A 13087-nucleotide genomic window follows, 5' to 3' on the forward strand; every position below is an offset into this window, starting at 1 on the left:
TTTGCAACACAAAGACCATCCTTGTTCATACACCTTTGCACTCCTGCACCATTATTTTTCTTAAAACAAAGTCCTGGAGAAAAACAACAGGTATGCTCATTTCAAATTTTGATACCCATCTTCCAAATTGCCCTCCAGAAGGCTGTGACAATTTCAGCTTAGACTCCATCAGCAGAATGTAAGGGCACCTATTTCCCCATCATTGCCAACAACCGGGCATTAGAGATCTTTTTAATCCTGTCCACCTACATAAAAAATATCTCATGTTAATGTGCATTTCTGTAATTACGAGTGAGGCTGAACATCTTAAATGTGGATTTTGGCCATTTACATGTCTTCTTTTATAGTGTGTTTCTTCATACCTTTTACCTATTTTATGCTGAGCTTGTAATTTTCTTATTTATTCTAAATAATCCATAGTTTGTTAATATTACTTTTTCCTTTATGTTACAAATATTTTTTCCATTTTGTTATATGTCTTTTATCTTTTCATCTATGTTTTTGGTTTCCTTTGCCATATGGAGATTTTACACTTTCATGTCAAATTTCTCAGTCTTTTCCTTTTTGGTCTTTGTCATTAGCATAGTGCTAAGAAAGCTGATTGCCCATCAAAATTATAAAAGATTCTTCTACATTTTCTCTACTGCTGTGTGGTTGAATTTTTTCATTAAAATTTTACCCTTTTCTGCTTATTTTTAATTAAATGGGTGACAGATGGTTACATCCTCGTTAGTTCCTAGGAAGTAACCTCTTTATCAGCCCCTCCTTCCACACACACACTTCAAAAGCAGAGAGTACAAAAAGAGGGATGATGAGAAAGAAAATATTTTGTGTGTGTGAACTTGAATAGAACAGCTAATCTCATGTAACTAATAAAAAATAATTCTGAATCTCCATTTAAAAAAGAAATAATCACTGTTTTCTAGGGTTTGTCCTTTCAGAACTCTTTTGATGCACTTACATTCTTTATATGCTCATATGGTATATACAAACACACACATTTAACATAAACATTGTCTTTCTATACATGTTATTTATAACCTGCTTTTTCATTGAACATTAAGCATTTCCTCATCAGTACAAATATATGGACTTCCGCCTTTTCTAACTGCTGCATAATAGTCTATTGTATGAATGTAGCATGATTTATGATTGAATTTTTCATATTTAAGTATTAGATTCATTTGAATTTGTGTGTGTGTGCGTGCGTGCGTGCGTGTGTGTGTGTGTGTGTGTGTGTGTGTGTGTGTGAAGGGAGTTAAGGATATAACTATTTATTCCCAATAATTTCCCAACTACCCTAACACCATGTGTCTTTCCTCCACTGACTTGAAAAGTACATTTATAATTGAATGAGCACTGAATCTACATTTGGGAATTGGACACAGCAAAGTGTTCAAAACCATATGAAGGAGGTTCCTGCTTTCGTTGTACCAGCAGTATCAGCTGGCCTGGGTATCCCTATTTATTCTCCACCAGGAAGCTTGTTCTGCTAATTTATCCCCAGGTGGGCAGAAACCTTAGTTTTGAAATGAGACAATTGAATACTCCCATTACTACTAATCTTGAGTTGAAATCTGTATGGTTAACAGACCTGTCAGTCATCTCCATCTCCCAGAGTTCCTTGAAGGGTGGGTGGCCCCACATGCCATATGACTCAGGGGAAGACTCTGAGGGAAGGCAAAGACCCTTAGAATTTAGAATTTAGAGCAAGAATATCAGAGACAGAGACAGAGCTGGTTTTGCTTTTGCAAAGTTCTCCAATGGTAAAAATGAGATGGTCTTCGGTGGTACATGATGAGTCTGTTTTAATTTTAATCATTATGTATTTATTTTAATGAGTATTAGAAAAAATAAAACTCATACATGAAAGCTACAAGGCTAAAGTGAGTATTTAAGTTAACAAAAATGAATCAACTTAAAGAAAAAAACTGAACGAGAATAAACATGGCAAAAATGCTAAAGGTGGTTAGAGTAAGACTAAGGTTTGGAAAACCCCAAATAAGATGATATTATCAGTCAAAAGTGCCTTCAGTTGCAAGTAACAAAAACCCAACTCACCGTAGCTTAAAAACATAGGGGTGAGGGTTTTTTTGGTTTTTCTGTTTGACTCATAACATCTGCCAATGTTGGTCCGGAAGCTCAGTAATGTCCAAGGCTGACCTCTTTCTGATTCTTTTGCCCTTTTCTTGATAGTTTCAGAATGGTTGCCCTGGCTCTAGAAATCACAACCAAATGGGAAAAAAAGGAAGTGGTGCCAAGCGGTGTCTTTCCCTTTAGTGAGGAAAAGCAAGAGCTTTCCCGGAGTCCTCAGCAGTCTTCTCTTTAAGCTTCATTGCCAGTGTCATGTACGTGGCCACTGCCAGGTGAGAGGAAGGCTGGGAAAGTGGCAATACCTGGTCCTAACTGGCTTGGACGGTCCTCATCAAACTGAGGTCCTGTTAGTGAGGAAGGAAGGCGAATGGGTAGAGGACAGACAACTGCTGTGTCTGCCACGTGGGATGTGCAGACCCACAGAGAGAAGCAGAGATGGGACCATGCGGCCCAAAGAGAGTGGCGCAGTGAGAGCAATGTCAGGAATCCGGTCCCTAAGTGACAAGCTGTTCGTCATTGCCTGCTCGCCCCAGTTGGCGAGATTGCCTGTCGCATCGTTTCCTCACACTCTCCTTTGACTTGACGTTTCTTTCTGGCCTGGAGCAGAGTTGTGGGCACATTTGTCTTCTCACTTGTTCTTTACAGCAGTTATTATTATCCTGACTTTACAAAGAGGACAAGGAGGCTGCGAGAGGTTAAGTTGCCCAAGTTCATGCGACTCTAACCCAGATTTTCTGACAACTAGTGTATTCTTTGTGCTGTTTCTGTATTTTAAGGGGATCATCTTCAAAGGAAAGTGTTTTTTCCTTAAGTAGCATAAAGAGGACAAAGGGAATCAAGGCATGAGAGACTGGGTTTCCTCTGGGTGTCAGTGCCACCATCAGCTCTGTCCTGGGTTAAGTAGAAAGGCAGAAGGCAGCTTGTCTCTGCCAAGCATGTGGGTTTCAGAGACCTAGGGAACGTTTACTTTTCCACTTGTTTATTTCCAAACTTATGCCTGTGATTTATTGTCCTGATTACAACTTACCAAGACTGGAAGACATGAGACATTTAAGTCACAGATTTGTGGAAGAGGCACAAGAGAAAATAAAAGCATCTGGGAGCTATGACCTTCCCCTTCTCACGCCATAGTCTATTCTGGGCAACCTCAGCCACTCATGGTCTTATCACTACTAAGACTGTGCAGGCTCCCAACACTTTGAGGGCCAACATCTTGTTGATTTCCTGGCCAAGCAGAAATCAATATCTCCTCTCCCTAAACTCACTGTTTCTCCTGCATTCCCTGTCTTGTTGGATGGTACAACTATCTGCACGGTCATGCCAGCCTGTCTTCACCCTGATGTGCAAGCCCTAGTCACATTATGCAGATTCCTTCCCTAAACCCCAAGTAACACGCCCCTCCCGCTTCCCCTCGTGCCTTAGTTCAGGCCTTCATTCCCTTTGAGAGGATGGTGGCCACGATCTCCTGCACTGTTTTCCTGGTTGTTGGAAAGCCTGGGGTGCTTGTTAACTATATAGATTCGTGGTCCCTCCCCTAGACTCTGATTCAATAGGTCTGGGCACGACCCTGGAATCCGAAGGCTTGAAAGTGTCCCAGGCAGTTCTTCTGATCAGTGGGCAGTGCTGGTACCTGGCTGGTCTCTCTGCTTCAGGTCTCCCATCAATCTAGCCCCATTCTGCTGTAGAAATATCTTCCTTAAATGTGCCAGTGGTTCTTTACGTGCAGCACAAAACCCACCTCTGCAGCATCGATAACAAGGCGTGAGTTGGTCCCTATGTCCTTCTCCAGCCTCATCTGCTTTCCCTGAGTGCTAATAATACAAACAATCTCTCACCTCTGAGTTTCTGAAGCCTTTGCACATGCTGTTGTCTCTGCCTGGGCAGCCCTCTTTCCCCAGGTCTACTTGGAAAACTCCTATTCATCCTGCAAGACCCAACTCGAGTGTTTCCTCTTCCCGGAAGCCTTTGCCAGCCCGGGAGTGTGAACAAATGTTTATTATGCAGTTACCCCCTTGGCTCCTGGATGGCAGAGACTGTGCATCGCCCACAGATACATGTAGTGTTTGTAGTAGTCGGTGCTCGTTACACATGCTGAATAAAGATAGCTTCTCCTATGTGACAAGAACTCTAGTGAAAGCAAACGGGGCAATCTCCAGGAAAATAGTGCTCCCTGCCTTTCTCCTGTGAGTCTAAACGCTAGAGATTTTCTTACTGTGAAAATCAGTCATGGCTTTATCTGCCTACATTTGTAAACTCAATGTATTAAACTGTGTGATAATAGCTAACTTTTACCTGATGCCCAACTGCGTGCCAGGAGCTTTGCATTCACAGTTTACTTCATCCTGCTGATAAGGAAACTGAGGCTCAGAGGTGAAGTAATTTACCCAGAATCTCAAAACTGGTAAGTAGTGGGACTGGTACAATTCCATTCAGCTTTTTCCAGAGATTCAGGATACGCGGTATGAGTCTAGGATATAACATCCCTGTACCGAGTGGTGCAGGTAACGTAAATGAGGGACGCCGTCTGGGCGTGAGGCTGTAAGGAGGGGCAAGGAGTGTGGCAAAATGGAGGTACACACCCTGTTTAAAGGAGTTGGTCAAGGCTGAATGCCAGCTAGGCCCCCCCAACATCTTATTGTGAAAAATTTCAAACATAAAGCAAAGTTGAAAGAATTTTAGAGTGTATGCCCGTATACCTACTACCTAGACTCTGCCATTAATATTTTACTTGCTTTATCTCATATCTAGCCATCTAGCCATCCCTATATCCATCAATCATTTTAATTTTTGATGTGTTTCAAAGTCAATTACAGACAGCAGTATGCTTCTCCCTACTTACATCAGCATATATATCATTAATTAGAGATCAATATTTGTTTACAACTTTTTATTTTGATGTAAAATGTATATACAATGAGGTGCACAAATCTTAAGTATATATTCGCTATTTTGACAAATTGGTGCTCCTGTGCAACCTGACCCCCATCCATATAGAAAATATTACTATCATCCTAAAAATCTCCTCCTGTCCCCCTGCCTCCAGTTTGTCTCTGCCTTCATCCTCCCAAAGGTAACTACTGCTGTGATTATTTTCTACCATAGACAAGTTTTGCTTGGTCTAGAACTTCATAAAAGCAGAAGGCTTCTGGCCGGCCCGTGGCTCACTCGGGAGAGTGTGGTGCTGATAACACCAAGGCCCCGGGTTCGGATCCCATATAGGGATGGTCGGTTTGCTCACTGGCTGAGCGTGGTGCTGACAACACCAAGTCAAGGGTTAAGATCCCCTTACCGGTCATCTTTAAAAATTAATTAATTAATTAATTAATTAATTAATTAAAAAAGCAGAAGGCTTCTTTAACTCAGCATATATTAAGATACATTCATGTTGTTTAGTACATTAGTAGTTCATTCCTTTTTTTAAAAAAAATTCTAATTGACACGTAATAATTGTACATATGTATGGGGTACTGTGTGATATTTTAGTAGTTCATTCCTTTTTATTGACAAGAAGTATTCCATTGCATGAATATTCCAATATATAAATATACCACCATTTGGTTCTCCATCCTCTTATTGAGGGACAGATGAGTTGTTTTTTCATTTTGGGCTGTTATGAATAAAACTATTAATATTTTCATGGACATATATTTTCTCTTCTCTTTGGTATATTCCTAGGAGTGGCATTGCTGGGTCAGAGAGCAGGAACAGTTAGCTTCATATTTAGCGTCAGATCTTTGACCAGAGCAGCTGCACCATTTACATTCCCACCAGCCACGCGTGAGAGTTCCAGTTGCTCCACGTCCTCGGTAGAACTTGATGTTGTCATTCTTTTTGTTTTTAGACATCTGGCGATTGTGTAACGGTGTTTCCATTGTGATTTTAATATGCATTTCCCTGATGAGCAATGATGTTGAGCATTTTTTTATGTACATATTGGCTGTTTGTAGATCTTCTTTTTGAAGTGTCTGTTCCATTTTTTTGCCCACTTTTTTGGGTTGCCTTTTATGACTTTTATTATCATTGGAGCTCTTTATATATCCTGGATGCCAGTTTTTTGGTCAGTTATTTTCTCCCACACTGTGGCTTTTTTATTCCTTCTTTTAATGGTGTCTTTTTGAAGAGCAGAAAGTTTAGTTTTGTTTTGTTTTTCCTGGAGGCTGGCCAGTACATGGACAGAAAGTTTGAATTTTGATGAAGTCGAACTTGTCAAACTTTCTCTTCTATGGTTCTTGCATCCTTTGATTTGTCTAAGAAACCTTTGCTTACTCCCAAGTCACAGAGATGTTCACTGTTTTCTTCTAAAAGCTTTATAATTTTGACTTTTACATTTAGGTCTATAATCCACCTCAAAATCATTTTTGCGTAAGATGTAGGGGTTAAGGTTCATATTTTTCCCATATCTAGTTGTTCCAGCACCTTATTCTTGATAAAACCTTCCTTTTCCCATTGGGTTGCTTTGGAACTTTTGTTGAAAATCAAACAATGGTGTGAGTGTGGCTGTATTTTTAGGGCAGGTTTAGCCAATTTTTTCCATGGTCTCATTGTTGCCAGATATTCCAAATTTTAAAGGACAGCATATACAGATTTTTCTTTTAATGTAAAAAAGTCTCAATTTTTAAAAGTTGAAAACCAATTCTAATTTCAATGAACAAATAGATCAATCCTGTGCTCCCAAAGAAACTCATCTGCAGACTGAATTGGGGCCTGTGGCATCAGCACAGGGAGAAGTGATTTCAGCAGGAAGCTGGATATGTGTATATTATAGAATAAGTCAGGGGTCTTCATTTAAATGAAAAATAATGCAGTGTTCTTGGGGCAAGTAAGTTGGTTTCAACCATCAATGCAAGTTGATGAGAATTCACTGCCAGAATGAAATTAAAACCATGGGTCAAGTTTCCTTTGGTGCCTAGGAAAGTGGAAAAGTTCATTTGTGGATCTCTTTGGAATTGCATTTAGAAACAATGAGGACAGAGGAGAGGCCAGGACACCCTGACTTGTAGTGGAGGGACTGAGTGCAGGCAGCTAGACAGTCCAATGACAGCAAAGAGACAAGGCCCTAGAGAGCTTTGGGTGAGCAGATTGGGAGTGTCTGGAGCAGAGGGAATAAAGACAATGGCGGGTCTCCAAGCCCAGCCCAGAAAGGTGCTCCCTGGTACTGGCTAAAGGTCTTTCTGGCTCTCTGGCTGGAAGTGAAGACAGAGCAGCCAGAGAAGTGCCTGCAGCCTCCAGAGCTTCAAGCAGGCCTCTCAGGGGCTCTGCAGACTTCCCATCACCATGTCCAAGTTATCACTTTCTAACATTTTAAGATTATTTTTTACATTTAAAATGTGTAATGGGAACTCTTTCACATGTTTAGAAAATAAAAATATATATATTAAAAGCTACTAAGGAAAAGTTTTCTTCCCGTCTTCCATCAGCCCAGTTCCTGTCTCCAACCCCTCTGCCCTCCCTAAGCATTTCTGCAGTTTATTTTTACTTCAGTCAAGGACACTACTTTTGCATCTGAGTCTGTCAGACAGAATGTTGACTCTGCTGCTTGGGCACACAAGGTAGAGCTCAGGACAGTTGGCTGCATGTAAAATAAGCAAGCCTACACCAAAGACAGTGATGGAGTTTGGATGTGTTTTCCCCTCCAAAACTCATGTGGAAATTTGATCCCCAATGTGGCAGTGTTGGAAACTGATTGAGTCATGGGGGCTGATCCCTCATGAATGGATTAGTGCTCTCCCTGCGGTGCGGGGTGTGGGGGAGTAATGAGTGAGTTCTTGCTCTATTAGTTCCCAGGTGAGCTTATTGTTTATAGGACCCTGGCACCTCCTCTCTCTCTCTATTGCTTCCTCTAGCCATGTGATCTGCTCGTACCCACTGGCAGCCTGCCACTTTCCACCATGAGTAGAAGCAGCCTGAAGCTCATGCCAGACGCAGCTGTCCCAGAATCATGAGCCAAATAAACCTCTCTTCTTTATAAATTACCCAGTCTCAGATAATTCTGTTATAGCAACACAAAACGGACTAAAACAGACAGATACAAGTTTTATAGAATTTACTAGAACCTTGCAATACGGATATGTAAGAGAAAGCTATCAGGGAAGGAAATAGATTAAGTCAAACTGTGACATGTTGCTTTTTCTGGACTCAAACTTTGTGTCCCTCCAAAAATGTATTTATTGAAGTCCTAACTCCGAGTGTGATGGTATTTGGAGGCGGGGCCTTAGTAGGAGAGGGGATTAGGTTTAGATGAGGTTACGAGAGTGAAGCCCCTGAGATGGGACTAGTGTCCTTATAAGAAGACGAAGACACTAGGGCTTGCTCTCTTTCTCTCCGCCTCGTGAAGACACATGGAGAAGGCTTGTTATTGATTTCTAGTTTTAATCCCTTGTGACCTGAAAATATTTGAAATGGTTTTGGTTTTTTTAAACTTGCTGAGACTTGATTTGTGACCTAACGTGTGGTCTATCGTGGAGAATGTTCCATGTGCTGATGAGAAGAATGCATATGCCGTACTTGTTGGGTGAAATGTTCTGTAGAAATCTGCCAGGTGCAATTGGTCTTTTGTTGATTTATTGAACTGTTGATCTGCTCAGTGGTGAGAGAGGGGTGTTCAGGTCCCCAACTATTATTGTATTTGGGTCTGTCTCTTTCCTTAGGTCTAATAGTATTTGCTTTATATATCTGGGTGCTCCAATGTTGGGTGCATACATATTTATGATTGTTATGTCTTCTTGCTAGATAGATTCCATTATCATTATATAATGGCCTTCTTTGTCTCTTTTTGTAGTTTTTGGTTTAAAGTCTATTTTATCCAATATAAGAATAGCTACTCCTGCTTGTTTTTGATTTCCATTTGTGTGCTATATCTTTTTCCATCCCTTCATTATTAGTCTGTGTGTGTCTTTACAGGTGAGGCGAGTGTCTTGTAGACAGCATATAGCTGGGTCTAGCTTTTTAATCCAGTCAGCCAGTCTGTGTCTTTTGAGTGGGGAATTCAATCCATTTCCTTTTAGGGTTGTTACTGAAAGGTATTGTCTTACTCATGGCATTTTATCAATTTTCATTTGGATGTTTTAAATATCTTTTGTTCCTTTATTTCCCTTTTATTGTTTGTCTTCAGTGTTTCTTGGTTTTGGAGGTGGTAAGATAAAGTTTCTTTCTCTGTGTTTTTGTTCTACCAGTGAGTTTTATTCTTTCTTGTGTATTCATGGTAGTGATTATCATTTTTTGGATTCCAGATGCAGGACTTCCTTGAGGATTTCTGGTAGGGCTGGTCATGTGGTGGTGAACTCCTGCAGTTTTTGTTTGTCTGGGAAATACACTATTTCTCCTTCATTTGTGAAGGATACCCTACCTGGATATACTATTCTTGTCTGGCAGGTTTGGTTTTTTTTTTTTTTTTTTTTTTTTTTCTTTTACTGTTTTGAATATATCATCCCATTCTCTTCTGGCCTGTAGAGTTTCTGCTGAGAAGTCCGCTGTTAGTCTGATGGGGACTGGATGCTTTTCTCTTGCTGTTTTTAGGATTCTCTCTTTGCCTTTGAGTTTTGCCAGTTTGACTATAATGTGTATTGGAGAGGACCTTTTTGGATTGAATCTATTTGGGGATCTTCGAGCTTCCTGAATGAAGGTCCATGTCTCTCCCTATACCTGGGAAATTTTCAGCTATTATTTTGTTGAATGTGTTCTCAATGTCTTTTCTTTTCTCATCTCCTTCAGCAACACCCATGATATGTGTGCTTAAGGTTGTCTGCTATCTTGCCTAGATTTCTTCATTTTTTTAAATTATTTTTTCTGAGTGTATGTGTGTGTGTGTCTGCCTGAGTTATTTCAAAGAGACTGTCTTCAAGATCAGAAATTCTTTCTCCTGCTTGCTCTAGTCTGCTGCTTAAGCTCTCAGTTGTGTTTTTTATTGCATTGAATGACTCCTTCAGTTCCATGAGTTCTGCTACATTCTTTTTAAAGTACTAATCTCTGTAAATTTTCTCCTTCATATCCTGGATAGTTTTGTTCATTTCATTGTGTCATCTAACTGCACCTTCTTGTATCTCATTGAGTTTCCTTAAGATTTTTGTTCATAATTCCTTTTCAGTCATTTCAAGGGTTTCCTGTTTTATGGGGTCTGGTACTTGACAGTTATTGTATTCCTTTGGTGGACTCATATTTTCTTGTTTTTTTTATATTTCTAGTATCTCTACATTGATGTCTAGTCATCTGGTAAAGCATTACTACTATGATTATTCTCCTTCCCTGGACTCCACTGTTGAACCTCCTTATGTCAATGCAGTCAAGTGGTCGGCAGTCCACCTGCACATCGGCAGTGGCTGCTTCACCTTCTGCAGTAGTAGCAGGCCACCCTTGTAGTGGTGGTGGCTGTGACAGTGGCTTTGGAGGGCTGCCTATGTGACAGCAGTGGCTCCAACGGTGGACTGCTTGCACAATGATGGTGGCTGCCTGGTGGCACCAGTGGTGGCAGTAACTGCAGCAGTGGTGGTTGCAGTAGCTGCCCACTTGGCTGCAGTGTCCACAGTGGTAGCACACACAACTACACTGTCCGCAGCAGCAGCAGGGTTACCTTGCAGCAGCACCAGCTACAACTGCCTTCCTGGCATCTGCATTCCTTGGCAGCAATGGGGTTACCTTGCAGGGATGGCAAACGCACCAACAGCTATAACTGCCTGCCTCATGTCTGCAGTGTCCTTGGTAGCAGCAGGGTTAACTCGCAGCAGCAGTAATGGCAACAGGATTGCAGCTGCCTCCCTTGCATCTGCAGAGTCTGCAGCTACAGCAACAAGCCACCCACAGGACTGCTGCTCTGTGGGGAGCTGCTCTGTGATGGGCAATGATTCTGGGACTAGACAATGGCTCCAGCAACTATGGCAGTGATGGTGCTGGGCCTATTTCAGTCTTCTTCTGCAGGAAGAATGTGCCCTGGCACCTCTAGTCCTCTATCTTCCCAGAAGTCCCATATAACTATTTTTGAAGAACATTGAAATGATCATCAAATTTTATAATTATAACACCCTGTGGTAAGCTTTATCCTTCCTTTCTTCTGCCCCCAACCCCCTGGCTTCCTACCTTTCATCATGTCAAGTGGGATTTCAGAGTGACAGAGTCACCATTTTTAGTGCGTTTGCTACACATTCCCAGCAAGAGCATGGGGGATCATTTTTAAAGACAGCTAAAAGTAACTGAACATTTATCTGCTAGATTTATCTGTTAGATTCATTTATCTGTGAGTCAATTTGCATGTATTAGCTCACTGATCCTCAAAGCGATCCTATGCACTAGATCCTACTTTTATTCTCCCTTTACAGGTGAGAAAACTGAGGCATGGAGCCAGTGTCTACACTGCCTGAGGGCACACACTAGCCAGGGGCAGAGCTGGGATTTGCATGCAGCTGCTTCGGCTCTGGAGCCCGAGCTCTCATCTCATTTCATCATCACAACAGCTCAGGGAGGCAAGTGTTATTGTCCTCATTGTTATAGATGGTGACATTTGATACATGTCAAGAAACTTTTCCAAGACCACAAACCAATAAAGTAGAGACAGCGTTGGCATCATGGGCTGTCTGGTCCCAAAGTGAGATTTTTGGGTCCTTCGTGAGGATTTCTGAATCACTTTGGAGGGCTCTGTCTTTCTGTGATTCTCCGAGCTCTGCCTTCCTCCATGTGTTAGTTTTTGTCCTTGGGCTAGTTTTGGCATTTATGGTAGCAATAGTGCTTCCAGCTGCACCAGCACCACATACTTGCTTTTCCAGTCATTGAACAAACATCCGACCTTTGCCTCACTGGCTCATCTTAGGTCACATACTTTTCCCTGAACCTGTCAGTGTGACAATGGGGCTGATCACCAGACAGGGGAGAGAAACCGCTCCTCTACCTCCTTTTCTTCTACTTTAGTCCTGAGACCCAAGTGGATTCTTCTAAGGAATGTTGAGATGCTTATGCTGGCATCAGCTGACACAGGGACAACGTGGATATACTTAACAGCCACATTGTGCTGCTCACACGTCTTGCATGGAAGCCGTCATATTTAATAGAGTAGTAAGAACAGTATCACCCCACAGAGACCCCACATTTTGCCAATCGACTGGCATTTAGTTTGCATCTGTTACAACAGTCTTTGTGGCACTGGGTGTTCTGCAGAGAGTGGAAAAATGCTTCTCCATTAGGAACATCATGGATCAGGTTAAGAGGGGGCAGTTATAAGTAGGGGGTGGGCTAGAGAAGACACGTAGAAGGGCCGCCTTGCCAGAACCTTTTCAAGTGGGTAAAATCTTCTCCCAAGCTCATCTCCATGTGCCTTTCCCCCTCCTCCAGAGAAAGGCTCTTTCCTCCCACTAAGTGAAAGATTCTTTTCTGCTCTTGTCCTCCAGATCCAGCTGCCCTTGGAGCTTTCACAGGTGATCTACTAGGGAACTTAGGGATATACAAATGTAAGTAAATTCAAGAAAAGTACGAAAATAAAAATGATCATCCATACAGTAGAGAATCCAGATTACAGATCCTTAACCCCAGCTTCAGGCCTGGTACTTATGCTGGGACATGTGGACCCCAAGAGTCTCTGACACCCATGATCCCTTGACTGAATCTGTTTTTCCCCAAATGTAGACATAGGTGGGGCTTAGAAGGGAGGCGTGGTCTAATGTGGTTCCCCTATTTGCCTTTATTCACCAGGTTCCCTCTAACTCTTAAGCCAACCTGGTCTCTGAGCTGCTGGCTCCTGTGGTTGGACACACCTGGCCTGTGCCTCAGGTAGGAAGCTTCCTCTGTTCCCCAAGACTTTCTTTGGGTCAGCAAAGATTGGTTCTACTAATTTTAGAAAATGCATCTATTTCTCTGGGACCGGAGGATTTCTCCAAACTGGCTTCCTGCCTTCTCTCTTGTGACCACAAATTCAACTCTGACCTCATAAATGTTGTAGCTGGTGACAAGGAGGCCACAGCTTCCTCATCCCCTCCTTTCCTAACTCTCCCTTGTGTGGGGCAGAGGTTTACAA

The sequence above is a fragment of the Cynocephalus volans genome, chromosome 1 (assembly GCF_027409185.1).
Source record: "Cynocephalus volans isolate mCynVol1 chromosome 1, mCynVol1.pri, whole genome shotgun sequence".
In the NCBI taxonomy this organism is placed as follows: Eukaryota; Metazoa; Chordata; class Mammalia; order Dermoptera; family Cynocephalidae; genus Cynocephalus; species Cynocephalus volans.